Source organism: Cavia porcellus, unplaced genomic scaffold (genome assembly GCF_034190915.1).
Source record: "Cavia porcellus strain 051 isolate PalLab524CR breed Dunkin Hartley unplaced genomic scaffold, mCavPor4.1 scaffold_13, whole genome shotgun sequence".
NCBI lineage: Eukaryota > Metazoa > Chordata > Mammalia > Rodentia > Caviidae > Cavia > Cavia porcellus.
This window is the reverse complement of record NW_026947496.1, coordinates 21,981,318-22,003,708: the sequence shown is the minus strand read 5'-3', so window position 1 is coordinate 22,003,708 and position 22,391 is coordinate 21,981,318. Positions and strand designations below refer to the sequence as shown.

Below are 22,391 nucleotides of genomic sequence, written 5' to 3'. Positions count from 1 at the left end.
GGTCACTCAGGTAGTGACCTGCCTCTGCCAGCCAGGCCCCACCTTCTATCAGCACAGCCAACTGATGAACTTAGCAGTGGATAAATTTACTAACAAATACAGCACCATCTTAGTCCAACTGCTTTTTGAGCCTACGTCTCTGAGCCAGAGTTGGGGGGGAGAGGGGTCATGCTTGATCCAAACCGTAACATCACTCTAGAGAAATTAAGAAATTCTAATTTTGGGCTGAGGATTTAGCTCAGCGGCATAAGCGCCTGCCTTACAAGCAGGCAGTCGTGAGTTCGATCCCCGGTACCGATAAAAAGGAAAAAGACAAAAAAAAAAAAAAAAAAACAGAAATCCTAATTTCAAAAAATAATAATAGAACTGGGTATGATGGAGTACACTGGTTGTCTCAGCTACTCAGGAATGGGGCAGGAGGAGTGTTTGAACCTAGCATTTCAAGGCCAGCCTGGGCACCATAGTGAGATCTCATCTAAAACAAACAAACAAAATAACATGTACTATGTACAAAGATTATATCTGATTTTTATCATACTTCTCCTAACTCAGTCCTGCTTCATATGGAGGTTTTCAGACACTGAGCATTCATTAAATGATGACTAACCCTTTAAAGAAATGACTAAAAGAGGGGCTGGGGATTTAGCTCAGCAGCATAAGCGCCTGCCTTGCAAGCAGGCAGTCATGAGTTTGATCCCTGGTACCGATAAAAACAAAAAAGACAAAAAAAAAAAAAAAGAAATCAATTCTGGGGAGGGGATATCTTTTTTTAAAAAATTTAATTTTAGGGCTGGGGATTTAGCTCAGCAGCATAAGCACCTGCCTTGTAAGCAGGCGGTCATGAGTTCCATCCCCGGTACCAATTAAAAAATAAAAATAAAAATAAATAAATAAAAATTTAAAAATTTAATTTTATTTGTCAATGTTTTCATATACATAATTATAACATTTATTATATGGAACTTGTATGTGTACATGATACATCTTGCTTGTTCTCTTTTTTCTCCAAACCCTCTCCTCCCTAAGGAGTATATATATCCTTAGGCCACAGGATCGTTATTAGACTTTCACAGGCATGGTTAATAGCAAGCAATCTTCCAAGCAATAAAATGTATTTGTCGAGTAACAAAAGAGGCCTCTCTCCATTGAAATAGTTGCTGATCTGGTATGTTGCCAGCCACCTCTAGCCCATAGAAGTCATGCGGAGAATAGCTGTTAGAAATTTTTATGAACAGAAATGACAAACACTTTAAATAAAAGCACTAATTAAAGCTTTTTCCCTACTCATTAAACCCAAATATACTTAAGACACTGCCAATTATATTCCAATGTCAGCAAACAAATGAAAAAAATCACCAAATTTCTAGAGTTTATTTTTCTACAGGCACTCTTGCCAACATGTGCCTTTTAGGGTTTGCATCTGCCGTCTTGGCTGGAGGGGACCATTCCGGTGTCGGTGATGGAATCCAGGGTGAGGCTCAAGGCGTTGGGTCCATGGCAGTCACATGTGTCAGTCACACTCAAAGTACTGCTGATCTGAGGTCTGCTCAGAGGGGTCGCTGGTGGCATCGGTCTTATTTGCTTCTAGTTTCTTGCTGATTACTGTGTTACAATATAACAACATACATATAGGAATATTTTTGGTGAGATTAGGGATTACTCACTTTCATGGGTAATTGTTTCATATTTAGAACATACTGTTGACGTTTTTGAATACTTGTGTTTACTTTTGTAACTGTATTTGTGGAGTCAGGCTAGAGGAAGAGAAATGATTCACTGATCATTTCCAGCATCTTCCTGGTTAAGTCCCCTACGAGATTAGCCTGGCACCTGAGAAGCAGATGGCAAGGCAGAATTAGATGAACAATATGGGCTGAACTCCATTTTCCTAAAATTCTTATGCTGAAATCCTAACACTCAGGATCTCAGACTGTGAGCTCAGAAGCTGGTGACTGAGTCTTTAAAAATGCAATTAACTTCAACCAGGGACATTAGGGTTGTCCCCATTCAGTAAGATGATGTCCTGTGAGAAGAGGAGATTAGGACAGAGATCCACACTGGGAAGACCACAAGAAAACACAGGAGGAAATGACCATCTCCATCTAAGGGGAAAGGCCACTGTTGTAGTCAGGGATTGCCAGGAAGACAGTTTAATATAGAACATATAATTTATAGACTTATAACAGTCACCCAGGGAGTCAAGTACAAGAAGTACAGGAAATCTGTCCACACACTAAGACCCAAGGAATCAAGCTGAGGGCCTGGATCCCACAGCAATGTCCTGAATGAGTCCAGCTGAAGATCTAGAGCCCACAACACGGCTCCCCCACCAGTCCAACCAGAGGCCTGGAGCCCACAACAATGACTCATGCAAGTCTGCTTCATGAACCTGCACTGGGAAGGCCTAAAGGTCAACAGTGGAAGCTGGAAAATCTATGTTAGTGGAATGAAGGGTCTGTGCCAGTAGGCTGAGTGTCCTGCCCTGGAGCCAGGAAGTGATGCTCAAAGCAAGCACCAGAGCCCCCAAAGTACCACAGCCATCCTCAGTGACCACAAGTCCCAAGCTCCTCTGACAATGAGGACAGCTGAGTTCATATCAGGAAACCAGCATGACAAGCTTCTCCAGGAAATTGAACAGCACGCATCTTCCCCTCCGGAGCCGGGAAGTGATGCTCAGAGTAAGGACTAGAGCTTCCGCTATGCTATCCACAGTCATTCTCAGCGACAACAAGATCCCGAGCTCCTCTGGCAATGAGAATGGCCACGTTCCTATCAGGAAAGGAGCTCGACAAGCTCCTCCAGGAGAACCAACAACACCCAGGAAAACCAACAGCACTACTTCTTCCTGTCCAGTTCTTTCTATATTGGCAACAATCCTCGGGTGGGCCATCCACTCTCAGCACCACACTGATTCAATTCCATTAGTATTACAAGTCGATCACCAGTTGTCAGTCTGCCACAGCTACAAAACAAAGCAATTTTGCTGACAAACTGACCTCAGATTTTAGCCTCCAAAAATGTGAAATAGTGCATTTCTGCCATTTAAACGCCCCTCCCCCCAAGTCTGATGCCTGTTAGGAAGTCCTTTGGATCTGGCCCTGTTACCCCTCCCACACCCAGACGTTGGCTGAAGCAGCTCAGGAGCACAGTAAGGCTGGGTACCATGCATCAGTCCTGCAGGCTGGAGCTGGCAGCTCCTCTTCCCCCAGGACGTATTCTGCCAAGTGGGGATCTGAGCAGCCACTTCCACAGCCGCCTGCTTCCCTGGCCATCCCTGACCTTCCGCTTCCCTACCCGTTTTTCCTCCTCCAAGTGTTCATGAGAAGCAGCAGAAAACCAGAGCTGACCAGAAGCTATAGGATTAAAACAGGAGAAAGGCCAAGCCATTGGAAAACCAGGAGGGGGAAATTCCAACTGGCCCCAGTTCCCAGAGTCAAAGCTACAATTCAGAAAATCTAGTTATGTCTCAATACCAAGAGCCATTTCCAAAACGCCAGCCTGACTGCCTCATTCCTCTGCTTAAAGCTTTCTCCTGTTCCTCAGTGCCCACTGCAGTGGGCTTCAGCCCCCTCACAGGACCATTTTTGATCGTGCACTAAACACACACACACATTCACTGCACAAATATATATAAATATACACACACACACACACTTCGAAAACATAAAATGAGGAGTCAAAAAGGGTGATGCAAATATAAGGGGAATTTCCAGCATTTCCTCCATTCTCCTCTTGGACATCCCTGTCTATCACACACATTTAGAACACTTAGTGCGCTGTGTGATGCCTTTCAGGCTGTAGCAGTTTCCTCCCTCTCTGTGTGCCGCTCCAGCCCTCTACCATGCATCTTAGTCCTCTTTCTCCAAACACATCCTTACACTTGTGTCTTGCACATACTGTTCCCTCTTCCAGAAAAGCCCCTCCCTGTCTCCCTTTCCTGGTGGCCTCTATTCACTCTAGGACCACAACGACCTAGGAGGACTGTGATGAGCTTAAGGTTCAGTGTCTGCTCGGCTTCCACTTCAGAGTGTCTTCCACGCACTGGGCTCTTCTGTTTGCATCGCCCTCCTCCCAACCGGATGGCAGGAATTTCTGTCTGGCTTAGATTGTCACCCTGGCAGCTGCCACGAAATGTACTTGACACTCAGCGAGCATTCAGCTGACTTCTGATTAATGAATGCTTCCTGGGTTCCATTTTTATGAGGGCTCTTAAACGTCTCCACTGAGGAAGTGATGATGCACTGCTGTTAGTGTATATACAAACCCCCATACCAGATATTTTCTTAGTGAAAGTTTTGCCCTAGAAAAAATTACAGTACAGTATGGCGGTGGTCTAACACAGCAGAAGGCCAAACTGGGAACGCTCACCCTGAGGGCCACTGCCTCTTTCTTCCTTATACAACTTCCTCCTTAACTTTCCCCATGGACTAAAAAAAAAATTCCTTCAGTTCCTCAAACATCATAAATGTCTACCCAAGCACTACGTCCGGTCAAAGGTTACACATACACCCGCCCTTCTGGTTGTGGTCAAAGGAGATAGTCCAGCCACCATGGGTTGTGTGCTCCTATCCATGTCCTCAATACATGGGTTCTGTTTTTACTTTTTGCTTCTCTAGTGCACCAGAAAACTCTAATATTTAGCATAGATTGCCTTTTTGCTAAATTTGAGGTTTTTAATTGATCCATAGATAACATATGTCACAATCACTACTATAAGGTAGGCTCTCTATAAAATTAAAGATCAACAATAGGAAACAGGAAAGTAGACTTTTTGCAGATAGGAAGAGAATCTCAGGATGCCAGGAGAGAAGAGGCAGAAAGAGGAAGTAAAAAGCACTAAGATGCAACATGTACATGTACAAACACTTCAGGATGAATTATTCATTATGCATTGCAAACATTATTAATTTTTCAAGACTATAAAAAGTAGGTTCCTCTTTCCCGCAGCTGGAGCAGAGAAAGTTGTGCCACGTGTTGATGTGCAGCCAGTCTGAGGATCACGTTTCTCAGGGTTTCTCACTATGACCCATATTTGCAACACTGGTGGCTACAGTAGGGGTTTGAGTCTGTCTTGTATTCTGTGTTGCACTGAGGCTCGCTTATGTATGAAGGACAGAGGTTTATTTGTGAGAGTGCTGTAGGCTGGAATGTCCATGGTTGAGGGGCTGGTGGGGGTCTTCTTGCTACGTGGGTCCATGGTAACGTGTGGAAAGGCAAGAGAACACCTTCATGCATGTGTGTGCAGGAGACAGAGGCTGAGAGAGACAGAGACTGCACCAGCTGAAACTGTAACAGATGCACGCTTGTTACTCTCTTCCACAATAAGGAAGAAAATCTGCCAACATGGATAAATCTTGAGGCATTACTTCCTTAAAGTCCCTACAACCCAACACAGACACTTTCAGGTTGTTCAGTGCTCATAGTGAGGAAAAGGAAAATTCAAGAGGAGAAAGAGAGATAGGAGCAGCTGGGAAAGGAGGGGAGGAGTCAGACAGAACTCAAAGGGAACAGATTGTCAAATAAATACCTGAAATTCAGGGCAGGGTGTGGGAAGGCAGGAACAGGGGAGACTTCGCTCTGCATGAAGTGCCAAAGCCAAACTCCGGGGATGGAGGTGGCTCTGCCCTGGCTCCTGGCCACCCACCTGGTCCTTCTTCCCACGGTCTGGCACCTGCATCAGCCTTCCTTTGCCTCTCTTTCCTACCTTCACAGAACATGCATTTTGCAGTAAGGCCCCTCTGTTTCAGGCACCTTGTCCCAAGGATGTTAGAGTCTCCCGGCATTCACTGCTCCTTACTGTTCTTTACCGTGTGCCTGCCTGTAGCCAACCTCAACCAGCACACTGGAGCCTCCACGGGACCCGTCTTTCTTGACCACTTTGTCCCCATCTGTTGGGAGATATGTACCCTTCTGTCCCCTGCTGTGCAGATGGGGAAACAAGGCTTATTTGGACAAGCCTTGTTTATCTGGGACAAGTATCTTAGCAGAGGTCATGCAGCTTGCTGAATCTTGCTTCCCAGATCTCTGCCGTTCCAGACCTTGAACTTTTCAGCCTCTTCATTAAAGCAGTACAGCGCCATTTGATGTTGAAAAGTCAGTTGGTGTTGTGTAGTGGGAGAGGCTTCTGTGTGCAGCTGTATCCTTAGAGTCTCTCTGCAGCAAAGCACTGGGGGGGGACCTCTAACTTCGGGGTGCCAAGTACTGGGATTAAGGTGAGCAGCGCCAAGCAAGCCCTCCAGGTGACTCCGAGACTAGATGGTGACGAGTATTAACCCACAATTTTGAGCATGCTAAGTACCAGGGAGGAAGAGAGGGATGAAAGGATGGAGGAAGGGAGTAGGGAAATAAATGGAGGAGAGAGGAAAGAAGGATAGACAGAAGGGAGAGAGGGAGAAAGAGAGGGAGAAGAAATGTAGGCAAATAGTGCCTGTCAAACTTGAAGCAGTCTCTGAGCACCTGGAGGGTCTGTCTTGGTGCTGCACACCCGCAATCCCAGTAGTCTGAGAGGCTGAGGCAGGAGGCTGTCAAGTGCAAGCCTAACATTAGTCATTTAGCAACGTAGGGAGACCCTGTCTCAAGAGAAAAATTAAAAAGAGATTGGAGATGTAGCTGAGTGCAAAGGCCCTGGGTTCAAGGCCCAGTCCCCCTCCACACACACGTGAACCACACTGTGCTCTTTCCTCGCCCCCTGCGACCACCTTCAGCTCTGCCTGCCAAGGTTAGATTCCATGGGTCTGCGGCGGTATTTCTAACCTAGAACCACACTTGAGGGAAGGAAACAATTAGGATGGCTACATGAGGAGTTTGAAATAGAAGATGAATAGTGTTAAACCATGTATTTTAAAATGCGCATCTAGAGTACAAGCTTAGAGAGCACCATGGTAAATTCTTTCATTTTGCCTCCATTTTTGAGGCTTTTTTTTTTTTAATTTTGAAAGTATACAACAGAACAAGTCAGAATAAAGCCAACTAAGATCATACAGTGAAATTGGTACAGAACTTCACAGCAGGTTACCGGGATAACAGTAATAGGTATCACAGTATATTTTGCTATCTTTATAATAGTTGTTCTTTCAATCCCGTATATCAAAATGAGATGAAATATAGAACACTATAGAACTTATCAAAACAGAATATTGAATAGAGCAGTACCATCAATCAGAAAAGAGCAAAACAGTAATAAAAAGAATCCTGAGTTCCAACATGGCATGGATCTCAGGAGACACTGCTGGTTCTCCCCCTGGAAGTATTTTTTAGAATAAAGGATTAGAAGAGGTGCTTCACAGACATTGGGGGACCCAGGGGAACACTTGGCAGCAGATTAGCAAGGATTGCGCCCACCCACCCACCCTCACACACACACACACACACACACACACACAAACACACACACCCGGCATTAAAGCAAGCTGCAAGGCACTGTGAGGATCCAGTACTTGTACAGGCTGAGACGTCTGTTTATCAATCATGGTCATCTAAAGACCTGACTGAGTGGTTATGCAACGTGACTTTTGTGTTAATGTGTGACAGGAAATTATTAGAGTGTGCCAATAAAAAACATCAGTCAACGCTTCTCGCCACAGATCCAATCCTGTGGCAGGAAGACAAAAAAGGGACAGGTACCTCAGTGTTGTTTTTTATTTTCTGTTTTTCCCTAAGCCTAGGAAGAGCACTTACAGAACCAATATTTGGATTATAAACAATTATAAATTATTTAATTATCTTTTTTCTTACTGTTTATTTATTTTGGGATACTAAGGATAGAACGTAGGACCTGGCACTTGGTAGGCAAAAACTCTACCACAGAGATACACCCCCAGCCCAAGAAATTATTCAATTATCTTACAAGTGATTTCTGTGGTCATTTATTCATTTAATTAATTGGATGGCTCTTTATTGGGAATGTACTATGTGCTGACAGTGAACGGCATGCTGAGAATTTTTGTTAAAAAGCATAAAGACTAAAAATGTAAAGTAGTATCAATACTGACAAAGCTTTGATTCCAGTGAAGAGACAAAGCCCAAAGAAGTAAATGAAATACATGTTACCGCTAGAAAAACAAAGATGGGAAAGGGGTAAGGAGAGGTGGGGAGGAGGTGGGGCTGGGTTGTGATTCTAAACAGAATGAGTAGGACAGGGAATCTCCAGAAAGCTCTTGGAAGCAAGAAGCAAAGAAGGTAAAGGGCCCAGCACTCTGGGAGCCTGAGGCAGAAGGATCACAAGTTTGAACCCAGCCTGGGCAACTTAAAAAAATAATTTTTTTTTTAAAGGGCTGGAGATGTGGCTCAGTGTGGATGCCCTGGGTTCAATCTCTAATACCACAGAGAGACAGACAGACAGAGAGACAGAGAGAAAGAGAGAGAGATTAGATAAAAGAAGGAGCTGAGCAGGAATCTGAGAGAGGAACATTCCAGGCAGAGAAGTAGGCTTGCACAAAAGCCTTAAAGTGAGATATAGACCACGAACCTAAGGAACAATGAGCACAGGATAGATGGATGGATAGAAGGGGACAAGGAAGGAGATGAGAATGCAGAAGTGGGATGAAGGGTGTGGGGTGCGGGGTACGCGGAGACAGTGTCGGTCCTTGAAAGCCCTTGCATAAGCCACCATGGCCACTGGAGCCTTCCCAGCAGCAAAATAGTTACCAGGTTCTGGGGTGCTGGGGGCTCTGTCTAGAGATTCTTTCTAGGTTCTTTTTGCCCTGAACAAAGAATTAGACAAAAGGTAGTGAGGTCTCACATTCATTAAAGTAGGAAAAGGAACAGCTCTGCACAGTGAGTGAGGGCCAATTCAAAGTAGGAAAAGAAGCACGCTCCCCAGGGCGAGAGCAGGCAGCTGTGAAAGGGCGGCTCAGGGGCGAAGAGCCCAATGGAGGCCATCTTCTGTCCCCTGCTCCTCAGGCCAGGTCAGGTGCAGGCCAGCCTATTGTCATAGGCAGCTAAGTTAGCGAGACTATTACAGGCAGTCAGCAGGGCTAGGCCTTCAAAGGAACCAGTGCACAAGACCAGATACCTTGCAACTGTGGGGAAGGCTGTGGGTCAGACCCTAAGACAAAAGATAAAACAAATGCACCCGCACCCTAAGGTTAAACATCAGGGACTGATATTCTAAATAGCTGTCACCTTGATACCTTAACCATCTTGATAAGTCAGAAAGAGCCACTAACCCAACCCCCTACAGGAAAGCCCCTGTTCTATATTCTATGTTCTATATTCATGACAGCTTGCTATGTGACTCACTTCCCCATTTGATCTCAATTTAATCAATTTTACCTGAGCAATCATACTAGTAATTTTTTTTTCAATATTTTTTTTTGTCTTTTTCATTTTTATTGGTACCAGGGATCGAACTCACGACTGCCTGCTTGCAAGGCAGGTGCTTATGCCGCTGAGCTAAATCCCTGGCCCCTACACTAGTAATCTTATTGGTTGGCCAAACTTCTGTCCCACCTCATGCCCATCTTGTGAGTTCCTACGTTTTCCCTACCTTGGATTCACCTCACTTTGTGGTCTTGATCTATAAAAATCCCTAGAAAAGGCAGGGTCCTTGGCAACCTATCTGGGACCCCTTCCATGTCGCTCTCAGATAGAAGCTTTCTCTCAATAGATATATTCTGCTCTTAACCTCCTACATTCCTGCAATCTATTCTTTGATTTTAGAGAATACAAACTTTTAATGGACATCTATATAGCAGGTTGGGAGTTTCTTTCCCCTACATCACTATTAAAAATCTGCTTGAGTTCTCACAGGAAGAATTAGAGGTAGTATTTTCTGATTGTTCCCAGGAGCTGTTCTGTGCTTGTATCCTGGAACTCTGGGATTGACAGGTCTTACCCACCTGCCCAAATAATTTGCTCTAATCTCCTACCTGCCTCAGAATGACATTTGTCTCACATTTTACATCAGTTGGTTACTGATGCTGTCAAGATGTCAAAGAAACATGGCACAGGCCAGGCATGGTGGTGCACACCTGTAGTCCCAGCACTTGAGAGGCTGATGCAAGACAATTGCTGTGAGTTTGAAGACAGCCCGGGCTACATGGTGAGAGCCTGTCTCAACAAACCAAAAACAAACAAACAAAAAACATGGCACCAATCCTGCCCGTGGGAGTTTAAGGATGTGTTCACTAACACTTAGAACAAGGGTCAAATGTGAAGAATTCCAAAAGTAAACCCAGCAAAGGAGAGAAGTGCTACCTCCCAGGTGACCAGGATGGCTTCCTGAGACATTTGAGGGCACCTGAGGGGAGGATAAACCTTCAGGCAGCAACAATAAAATGAAGGACTACAGAATGAGCGCTGGGGACTGATCCTGGAGCTGTGAGAGGCGGTGGAAGGTAGATGGGCTGATGAGTCGCTGCGGTCACCTCCAAGAAGCCCATGAATGCTATTCTAAGGAGCCCTCATAGCTGCCAGGTTAATCCGGGCAATAAGGTATCACCCAGGTGTTTCTTCCCTTCTCATTGAAATCCTATCTCCACGACCTGCAGACTTCTATAACCTCTCCTATTTCTACTTTTCTAGAACACAGAGGAGTTGAGCTGGAAAGACTAGGTGTGGCTGAGGCCTTTCCTTCCTCCCAGGACCCTGCGTTCTTGCCAAGTCCTATCAGGGAGACTAAATATGAACTTTGCTTTTTTTGCTAGGTTTTAAGAACAGAAAGAAGTCTTTAGTCTTTTCACCAAATTTAATCACAAAACAGCTCTGAAAGTTGAAAGAAAGAGGCATTTTATTTGTCATTCCCTTGAAAGTGAAAGCAGAGTCCAGTGTCCCCTGGGCATAATGATCATCACAGTTTGGCCAGAATGTTGGTTTTTTGTCCTCTGTAAGGATCCGTAATTACAGTGCATCCCATTTTTATTATTTGACCGTTAAGGTGTGGGTCTGCAGTTGATTAAATAAGGAATTCTAAGCCAGGCAGTGCAAGGGTGGAGGAGGAAGATGATAACATTAAGTATGATAACATTTTTTTCTTTCAGTTCCTGCTCTCTGAAGTGCTCCTACATCCTCTGAATTTCCCTCACAGAAATCCACTTAGTAACCATATTCCTGGCAAGCATTGACTCTTGTTTGAAAGTTTTCTGTTTGAATAGAAAGTCCTGTTTTTTCCCTTTTTTTTTTTTTTTTTTTTTTTTTGTTGTTGTAAAGTACGTTGGGCCAAATTCTGCCCTTAGTTACTATTTCTATGGTATTAGTATTGTACACATAAGCAAGCCCTGAGGTTGAGTTTGCTGCAGACTTTTAATAATAACAATTTACATCTCTATGTCATTTTATATTTCAGAAAATTATTACACATCCCATTGATAATTTAGCCTACTGTACACAAACACCAGGCAGTAGATAAAGCAGAGATGTTTAGTTGCGTTTTGGAGGCAAAGTAGCTGAGGCATAGAGTAAATGGCTGATCCCAGGCCACACAGGCCTAGATAGGACTCAAGTCCAGATCCTCTGATCCTTAAATCTGTGCCATTGAGGGTTCTGTTTTATATTGGTGATTATTGAATTACACACATACATACACACAAATACAGAGGTTACATTATCATTGTGTTCCCATATAGAGTATGGTGCTTCCAAAAGATTTGAAAAGTGAGGAAAAAAACATAATTAAATGAAATGAACCAAATTTTTGAAATGCAGGGTACAGCAAAGAATCTTAAGGAGTTATAGATAAAAGGTTCTTGCCCTAGTAGAAATTACTGTACAATTATGGTGGTGGTCTAACGCCAAAGCAGTAAGGCTTACCACTTCCTCCAGCCTTAACTGCAACTCCCTTTCCTGTTTGCATGCAGAGAATTCCAATCAGTTCCTCGTATGTCACCATGTGCCACTTCCGATCAGAAGTGCCTCTACCTCTGCCTCTCTGTGTCTGGCCGAAGGAGGCAGCCCACCCTCCATGGGTTGTGTGCTCCTTTCCATGTCCTCAACTCAATAAACCTGTTCTTTTTGTTTTGTGTTTTTTGCTTCTCTATTGTGTCAGGTAACTCCAACATTTCTGGTGCCTTGTAACTCAGCTGGCAGAGCGCGTTGGCTCCTCAGAGTCACTCCCACTTCGAGCTCCCCAGCCTATGAACCACCTTTCCTTCATCCTGAACCTGTTTATTTGCCATCGCTAATCTGCACGCAACACTGACCCTCCTCATGTATCGTAACTGAGCTAATGTCCCGAGTCTTCTGTTTCCCGTTCCTAAAATTTGCCCACTTGCGTCAGAAAATCTATCTGTTGCCGTCCCTGGGCAGAGATCGCAGTTTTCAGTTTCCTTAGACAGGACAGCCTGAGGCTAAACTGTTACCCTCTTGTTCTCTGTGACCCCATGTCACAGTCTTCCATGAAGGCCAATCAAAACAGGCAACAACTTCTTTGGATAGGTGTGATTCAGGACAGCTTCCACATTCCTTGAGGGGGAGCTAAAACTCTTACCCCTCCACCCAGGAGAAGCTGTTCTCTCAGCTCACTTATAATTCTGTCATTGTCACTATACCCTGTCTCCCAAAAAACACACCTCTGGGGTGCCTGGATCATAACCTTAGTGCTCTTGACCTCAAGAAGGCTATTAAAAACCCAAAAGCTGGTCTTTTATTTATATTTTTGTCACAATGGCAGCAAGTTGGCAGAAGCCCCTCTTTTTAGGCCTTTTTCACTTTGAGAACATGTCTTTCTCTCATTCTGTCTTGTATGATGGCCCAAATACTTCTGGCTTGTTCTGTTCCACCAGAGACTCTCACTTCCCCCCCACCAGACCCCTTAGGTGTTGCATCTCCTGTCTTTATGGCTCCTCCCCCATATCGCCAAGACCAAACCCCACAGCTTTCTCGGCCAGAGGTTTCTGTGCCCCTGCACCGTCCTCTCCCACTTCTTCACCCTCAGGAGCTTCTAATCCTTCCCTTAGGTTCTCTCCCCAGTCTCAGATTTCTCAACCCCCTCCACCTGAGCCATCTATCCCATCAGACAGCTCTTCTTCTTTGTCCCCTATTCCTGCATCACTATTTTCCCGGCCAGCTCTCCATACTTGGTCTCGTGTGCTTCAGTCACCTAGCAGGCCATACAGTATTCGACCACCATCTTGCATTTCATTACCACATGGTCCTCAGAAGCCATTTTGCTGCAGCTCACATGGAGGGCAGCCACCATCTTGTGGTCCTTCTCCATGTGACAGTACACTGCCATCTTGTAGCAGATCACAGGGTAAATGATCACCATTTTGCAGTCCCTCCCATGGAGCCAGCAGCAGCCATCTTGTTGTGGGTCTCATGGTCGCCATCTTGTGCTTCTGTGTCAGTGGTGGCCAATCACCTGGTAATTGCCCACAGACACCTGGTGGGGGTTGGCAGCTTGGTGGCTATCTACACCTCCCACTCCACAGCCTTCTCAGCCTCAGCCCCTATTCCCTCTTCAGGAACAGGCTGATCCCGAAGGACTAGTTCATATTCATGTTCCTTTTTCCTCTTGTCAACCTATCTCAGAGTAACCATAAATTAAGTTTCTTTGCTGATATTCTTATTTCAAGAGATTTCTATTAATTAACCTACAAAAAGGTTCACACTAGTCTATTTATTACAATTCAAATTGACCAAATATATTTGAGTGCACTCTGATTTTGTAAGATGTTTGTCAGTCTGTATTTCTGTTGTTTGCCCAGTCTGTTTATACTATCCAGATCATCTGTCCATGTTTGTCCATTTGTCTGCCCTGTAAACAGCTGTTCCTTTTTATTTGAAGTCAACAGTCTTTTTTCCTTTTTCTTTTGCATTTTAAGGCTAATTAATCAAGGTTTATTTGGGTTATAGCTTTAAAAAGCATGCTTCCACCTAGGTTGCCAGCTGGTCACAATGATGCTAAAACTGATTAAACAAAATCCCTTGGGGTGAGGAGAGTTTGGACAAGACTTCAATTGATAAATAGAAAAGTGGCCACCTGGTAACTTTAACCAGCTATTATTCATTAATTGCAGGTCCCAATAATCTCCATAGCCTTATGGGAGACACCTCAACTAAAGTTCATATGGATTAGACAATTCATTGTTTCTGATCTTATGGAATATTCATGCCTTCAAATATAAAATTGGCATTGTTTATGATGATAAATATTTTCTTTGAGATCCAGACATCTGCCTTTTTCTTATGCTCTGGCCAAAAAATTCAAGTCAAACCAACATGAAGTCATCAGTCAAATGATAATTTTTAAACACAAATTTATGTAATGTCCATCAACAAAAGGACTTACTAGCCAATGGGTTACAATTGCCATAACCTAAAAGCAGTTTCTACACTTAAGTGTCAGCCCTACTGCTCATGCTTTGATTATACATGCTTTGATGAAAGTTTATTCTTGCCTAAAAGGTGCCAAACCCCAAGGCATCGTACAGATAAAAACAATAACAAATATGCTAAATTGCTTTTAGATTCCTTTTATTGAGATCCACCAGATCTCTTCCAGAAAAATGTTCTATAATGCATATTGAGGCCATAATTAACTGAACTCAACTGGCCTTAGATGACACTGCAGCTGATCCCTCTCCTAAATAAAAAAGGTAAAATTAATAAAAACAAGCCATCCTCCAAAATCAGATGGCAGTAGACATTCTAACAGCACAGAAAATACTTATATAATTGCAAAATCTAAACATGTGTATGACAAATGAATGACATGTCAGTTTCTAAAATTCCCTGGACCTTATCCTTATCCTCCTTATGGGAAGCGATTACTAAAATTATACTCATAAATATTCTGTTGATTCTATTATTTGGCTCCTGCATACTTAATTGATTCTTTGCCTTTATCTCCTGTAGACTTAAAGCTATCCACCTGCCCAAGATGAAAATGCCTGTTATCTACTGAGAGCCACTAGTCAAAAGCTCTGCAGAGTATCCCTAACTGCCGTTCAACAACTTCAAACCCTTCAGCCTGAGGAAGGCAGATCAGCCATCGCCCTTTACCTCTCATGGCAGATTGTGTTACTTCTTCAAAGAAAAACACTATAGGCAGCTAAGTCAGTTAAAAGTATAGGCAGTCAGACAGAGCTAGGGGCTCAAAGGAGCCAACACAGAGGCCCTGATGTCGTGTGACCTTGGAGGAGACAGATACCTCCTGCTGTGCCAGCTCCCAAGACAAAAGACTAAACTTGGCCCTCAAACCCCACAGGGAGATCTTCTTAATATGGCTTTTCATGTCTTCAACAACAGAGATAAAAATCAAAAGGAGGAAAAATAACAAACTGACCTTTTAGCAGTGACACTTAAAGCTCTAAGACAGGTAAACCAATAGAAGACTCCCAGACTATGCTTCAAGCGCAAGAAAAAGGACACTAGGCAAGAGAATGCCCCTTCTGCAATCTCAAGGGCAATTGGAAGAGCAATTGTCCTGGCCGCCAGAGAGTGGGTTAGCCATCCTCTAACTCTCTGCCCTCATAGCAGATCTCATCACCACTGGATTCACCACTGGCTGATCTACTTGGACTTGCTGCTGAAGACTGACGGGGCTCAGAGCCCACAGACCCCATTAAGGTAGCCTTCTCAGGCTCCCAAGTCTCACTGGAGGGCTCAGATAAGACATTCTCTGTACTTTTAGGCACAGAGACCATGTATAATGTTCTTCCTGAGTTTTATATTAAACCCTCAGTCTCTGTAGTGGGTGTTGACAGCCAACGTACACAGCCTCTACAACAGGGCCCATTCCATGCAGGTCCCAAACTCTCCTCCTCACCCGTAGCTTTCTAGTAATTCCAACATGTCTCATACCTCTTTCAGGTAGGGATCTTCTTCAAAACCTTAACCTCCTTTACCTTCTCCCTCTCCATAGCTCTCATCCTCCAAACACCCTCACAGTGCACTGCAAAGCCATCACCTCCTCTCCCTTCTTCCCTTGTTGATCCCATAGTTTGAGACACCTCCAACTCCACCAATGCCATCCCTGCCATGCCTGTTTTAACTCATCTCTGGGGTCCTTCAATTTTTCCTTGCATTCCCCAATATCCTATAGCTCCTAGGCATTTATGGGGACTTAAACCTATAATCAAGCATCCTTTAGACAATGGTTTTCTTAAACCTATCCATTCACCCTATAATACTCCCATTCTCCTGATACTCAAGCCTAATGGGTCTTATTATCTGGTACAAGACCTTAGGGTTGTAGGGTAATCAATGATGCTGTTATCCCAATTCACCCACTGGTGCCACACCCTTATACTATGTTCTCTCATATTCCTCCCTCCACCACTCACTTCATAGTCCTAAACCTTAAAGATGCCTTTTTTTTTAACCATCCAGTAAACCCCCATTATCAGGATTGCTTTGTGTTTATGTAGACTGACCAGACACTCTCAAGTCTCAACAACTCAAACTTGCCATCTCTATATTTGAACCACTCCTCAGGGACACATACCAGCCCCTTCCTTTCCTACTCATCAATTTCATGGACCCACTTCTGGTCAGGACTTGCAGATAGATTTTACACACATGCCCCACCACAAAACTTTCAAATAACTTCTTACTTTGGTTTATACTTTTTCAGGATGGATAAAAGCCTTTCCCACAACCAGGGAGACTGCTGATATAGTTACTAAAGTCCTGTTACAAGCAATCATTTCAAGGTTTGGTCTACCTGAGTATCCAGTCAGATAATGGTCCAGCCTTTATTTCTCACATCTCTCAAGATGACGACAACCAAAATGGAATGGCCCTGAGCTGGTCTTCCTCAGAACTCCAATGGTGGTCAAGTCATGGGACTGTGATCCTGGTTCCACATCACTCAAGCTAAGCCATTTGCCCTCCTAACTACTCCCCATACTCTAAACATTCTGAGTGGTCATCTCATCTCCTATCTCTCATTTTCCATCTCACCAAGGCCCCACAGCCACCATTTTCAGGCCAGGTCATGATTTGTTATCCTATTTGGTTCCTAATCCCTTACATGAGAAAAATGGAGGAGCCAGTGGGTGTTCTTACAGGTCAGTCTCTTCCTGTTGGGATGGTGACTCCTGGCTTCTCAAGGTGATCCATACTTCACCCTTAATGTTTATGCCTCGGGTGTGGTTGTATTTGTTCTGCTTTTTGTCTTGAGATTGGGCCCACAGCAGGAGATGTGTGTCTCCTTCAAGGTTACAAGACATTTGGTCCTCTACGCTGGCTCCTTTGAGGGCTCAGCCCTGTCTGACTACCTAGAATATTTCTAACTAGCTCAACTGCCTGTAACACCATTACGCCGGGAAATCTCCCAGGTAATAACAGCAGATTACAATGGAAAACCACAAGACAAAGACTCTCAGAACTCCACAACACAGAGAAGAAATAAAAAGACACCAAAAGTAACTGGAGCTTCTGACTCCACCATCTACACAAAACCTTATGCACAGCCCAGTTCCTGATCAGATTAACCGAAAAACACACTAAGGCTTGCGGGCTGCTCTTCTTGTTTCAGCATCCCCAGCCAATAATTAATGGATCCAGCTGGCACAAAATCAGTGAAGACAAAACCAAATGGAATAGCACCATCAATCTACCGGACATAATTAACATTTACAAAATTAGGTTAGCTCTACTTTAAACTAAACTGGACATACAACAGTACATAGTTGGGAATCCAGCAAGTTTAACATTTTTAAATATACTGAATTATTTCTATTCTTTTTTAACCTAAAACTTTTTACATAGTTCCTTTAAACATTTAAATGATGCATTAATTGAGAGGTTTACAGTTTATCAGGAGATGAATTGTGACACAGATTATCATAACCTCTTGTAAATAGTATTTGGACAAGTGAACTCCATAATTGTCAATGAGCAGCCTGCTTGATGAAATCAGGAAACAATCCCTTGAATACTCTTGCCAGCTATCTTCTAATTTGTGAAGTTTTGATTTTTTCTTTCCTAAGTCTAAAGGCTGGAGAGATAGAGGAATGCTGCTCTTCCATGCCCAAGGTCCAGCTCTGGGCTGTTAGGGTTAAGCTGTTAAGGAAGAGGGGGTAAACAAGGCCTCCTGTGCTCAGATGGCTCTGCTCCTTGCTAACCCTTGACCTTCATTCATTTGTTCATTCTTTCTTTCTTTAAGTGATATTTTCTGAGCACCAGCTGTGGGTCAGGTCCTACTCCCCAGGTGACAACCAAATATTCAGATCAACTGGCAGATCATTAGTGCACATCACTTAGTGCATCCAAAGAAAGGTGACACTAGAAAAACCAGAAATAAAAATCCTTAGAAAATACGCAATGTTTGGCAACCAACTCAAGGCACTCTTTCTCTCAATAAATATTTCTGCTCTTAATCTCCATTGTTCCTAAAATTCATTCTTCAGTTTTAGAGAACACGAACTCGTACCAGACATGGAGTAGGTTGGGAATTTCCTTCTCCTATATCGATAGTAAGGTAGGAGAGAGAAGTATTCTATAAGCATAATTCAATATCAGTTTTTCAGTGAGCCTGAGTCTCGGGGCTGCAACCTTCAGAGATATGTCTCTTATCCTTTTTTCCATCTCTTTTGGGTAAACAGAAAACAAGGGAAAGCTGAGGTTAGCCAACTGCCCTATTTTTTAGGTAGACTCTGGCAAACTTAATACCTTTGGAGATCTTCTTGTCATGGAGAACATCCTGGGTGAATTTCAAAATGGCTACCCTCTTAGCCCATTCATGGTGCATTAACAGTCTGGGTAATTTATGAAACATAGAAACAAATTTCTCATGATTACGAAGACTGGGACCAAGGATGCTACCAGACTGAGATCAGCATGTATTGGTCAGGTTTCCATTATTGTGACAAAATACTTAAGAAAATCAACTTAAATGAGAAAAGATTTGTTTTTATCTCATAGTTTCAGAGATTTTGGTCCACAGTCACTTGCCTCAGTTGCTTCTGAGCCTGTGGTGAATGGAACATCCTGGTGAGAAGACTGTGGTGGAACAGACTTGCTCACCTCATGACAAACAGAAATCAAAAAGAGCACGAAGCAAAGGGGTTGGGCCCTACAGTCCCCTTCCAGAGTCTAACTCCAGTGACCTAACTTCCTCTACCAGACCTTACCCACTAAAGGTTCCACCACCTCCCAATAGTGCCACCAGCTGAGGGCCATGACTTTGACAATAGGGTGGGCTCTGGGGTTGCTTTTAATTTCTACGGTGGTACCTTGCGGCTGTGGAAGGCAAAGGGCAGGAGAATTCTCCCTCGATCCCTTTTTTTCCAGGGTTAATCTCACTTATGATGTAAGCGCCCTCATAAGCTAGTCACCTCCCCAAGTCATACTGCTTCATATTGTTGCACTGAGGATTAAATTTCAAGTAAATTTCAGAGGAGGCATAGACTCCAACCATGGCAATTATTGTCTTGCTCCACTTGCCAGAATATGAGGGAGTTTTAGGTCTTCATCTTGAAAGCTTGGTGGTGTTCCTTTTATGACAAAATCCATGAAAGTTTGGGCATCTCTATAGACTGGAACCCACAAGTTTCTCTAGAAATTTATGAAATTACCATCTAAGTCTTCCTCTTGTGGATGGCTCTAGCAACTTCCACTCCAGACATGGCAGGTATTCACCTGACTGCAGATTTCAGCGTAGTGGTTTTTCTTGGGTCTAAAGACAGACAATAGACTGCTAAGAAAATTAAGACAGTAAGTTACCAAAGAAACTGAAAGGTTTTGAATTCAAACAGCGTCATCCTTAATTCGAAATCTTTATGCTACAAACTGAGTGGTGATCCACTGCATTCCTCCTTCACCTTTCCTGGCTTACGATAGAAGAAATTATTACCAAGAAAAGAAACTTGGAATGAGCCTCTTTACTCTGCCAAGGCCTTTATTTAAGCATGAACAAACAAGTCGCATAAATCAAGGGCTTCCAAGCCCACAAGGGGAGTCGTAGCTGTCTTGTTGAAAGAAAGCCATTGACAGAATATATATGAAGGAAGAGGAGGGAGGAGGAGTCACTTGGCTCTATCTCAAGATCTGACTAAACCCACTTCAAATGAGAACTTCCATTGCTTTTACACAGCACACACTGTGCTCTGCAGTTGCCCTGGGGACAGTCCAGCTTTGAGCCTGGGGTCACTGGGGCTTGAAGGGAGAACAACAACAAGGGGTTTTATCTCTGGCACCTCACTCTTTTCTGTCATTCTGGCTGGTTGTCTTCCACCCTGAATGTTTCACCCTCTCTTCTCTGTCCCCAAAATATTCAGAATCACGTATGCACATCTTGTTTTCAGCTAAGGTCAGCCAAGGAAGTCCTGACACTCTGGTTCATATTTGCTGATGTTTTTCAAAACAGGCAAAGGTGTGACCTTCCCACAGAATACGAAGTTTTGTCAAAGGGTCCGGTGGTGGATTAAGTAATGGGCTACTTATAACACCCAGCTGCACTGAATCAGCATGGTGCTGGGTGTGGACCTACCAGAGGATTGTTGCCAACAGCATAAAAGAAGAACAAGAGGGAAATATGATGCACTATTGACTCTCCTGGAGAAGCTTTTCATGCTGGTTTTCCTGATATAAATTCAGTTGTTCTCATTGTCCAAGGAGCTGTGTCCTTGCTGTTGTTGATGATGGCTGAGTTCTCTTTGAGGGAGCTCTGGCCCTTACACTGAGTATTGCTTCCTGTATGTGGTACAGATCCTGCCATCCTGTTGGTTCAGACTTTCTAGACTTTGACCACTGACTTTTGGCCTTTCCAGTGCAGATCCTTGATACAGACTTGCATGAGACATTATTGTGGGCTGTAGGCCTCTGGTTGGACATATGGATGACGTTGCCACAGCCTCTAGGTCTTCAGGTGATCTTGTGCAGGAGTTAGGCCCTCAGCTGAATTCTTTAGGTCTCTAGTGCATGTACAGATCTCTTTTATTCTTCTTCATTTGACTCTTTGGATGAATATTATAAAATAATCCTATAAATTATATATTCTGTATTAAATCCTGACTACATGTCCCTTAGAGTGAAAAAATTCTTAGATAAACTGGGAAATGAAGAGTACATTTCCCAGAGTGGTCAACAACTTACAATTATAACACAGGATTTTTTGACTTTATGGTAGTGAGATAGTTGGTGTGTATTCACTAAAAACCCCACTTTGAATTGTGAATGCAGACATTTTCCCAGGCTAGCAGTGTGCCTTTCTCCTGATCCTGGGTAATGGGCAGGGCCCATTACTCAGCCCTGCCCTCATGATGACTGAGCCCTGCCATGATAGGGGGACATTACTGATACTCTCCAGTGTTTCCAAGCATAGTTTGATATTGTATTTTGTGTTTTCACATTGAATCACATCTACAAAATGCCCAAATGCATCTCCCATACCCACACATCACTCTCTTTTCCACTCTCAGTTAGTAGTCAACAAATTACATGACATACTCAACTCAATTCTATTATAAAACAGGCTCTGGATGATTCTCCCCAAAGGTGGGCTGCTGTAAGCATCCCAGGCATGTTGATGATAAGCTATACTAAGCAGTGATGCGTGGTAGGTAAAGAGTATCAAAGACATTTTTAACAGACTATTTTCAATTTGTGGTGAGTTTATCAGAATGTTACCCAACCATAAGTTAAAAAGAATCTGTGTATTTTTCAGGCAGAGGATGCTATTTGTAACACACACACACACACACACACACACACACACACAGTATTGCCTACCAGGTGGCCAATCTCCTCCTTTTTAAGAGTGACTATCCTTGATCTCTTTTATTAGTGGCAGGAAGAATGACCAATATTAATTTCTTCAAAAGAGAAAAGCAATTTTGGAACACAGGTGAAATGTAAAAAGGCATCCCTTAAAACCTAGAACCCCACAGTTCCATTCCTTGTAAAGTAATGGAGAAATTTCTCACAGATAAAGGAAACTTGTGAAAGAATCAGGTAAAAAACCAACTTACAGTAACTTTGGATTGGGACAATTTACTCCAGAGTAAAAAAAAAAAAAAAAAAAAAAAAAACTTTGGATTATTGTCTTTTTTTTACTTTATTTCCAAAGTTAAATTATTTTATATTTGAGGAAAAATATTAGAATCCAGTTTATTTTTCTCACCCATACTCACACATCCCTAAAACGACCTTAATGTGGGACTTCTGAAATTCAGTGTTAGACAAAGGCTAATAGTGTAAAGGGGGGAAACTTCTTTTGTAGCTAGAGAAACAATTCCAAGAATTTTTTTAAGTCACAGATGGGGAGGAAAAACACTGAGGTGATTACTGTCCAAATGCTTAGGAGTGAACATCTGAAACCATGTGTTTAATCCTGGGCATTTCTTTCTAGGAAAGTTAGCTAGAAAACAGAAAGTCCAAGAGGAATGACAGAGCTAGGATTCAGAGACAAAATTTAAAGGAAAATATTAAGTGGCATTTTTACATCAAGGATTTTTTTTTAGATAATTAGTGATTATAACATGCATTTACTTTAGGTTCCTGTATTA

The 22,391-nt window shown here is 43.2% G+C and overlaps 1 long non-coding RNA gene across 1 annotated transcript; it reads right to left on the bottom strand.

Annotated features, from left to right (window-relative positions):
- Positions 1 to 893: 893 nt before the first annotated feature.
- On the bottom strand, positions 894 to 21,891 carry LOC134478509 (uncharacterized). Its single transcript, XR_010051165.1, has 2 exons — positions 19,461 to 21,891; positions 894 to 1,602 (listed from the first exon to the last, which is right to left on the bottom strand). It is a non-coding gene; the product is annotated as an uncharacterized LOC134478509 (long non-coding RNA).
- Between the last annotated feature and the right edge of the window lie 500 nt (positions 21,892 to 22,391).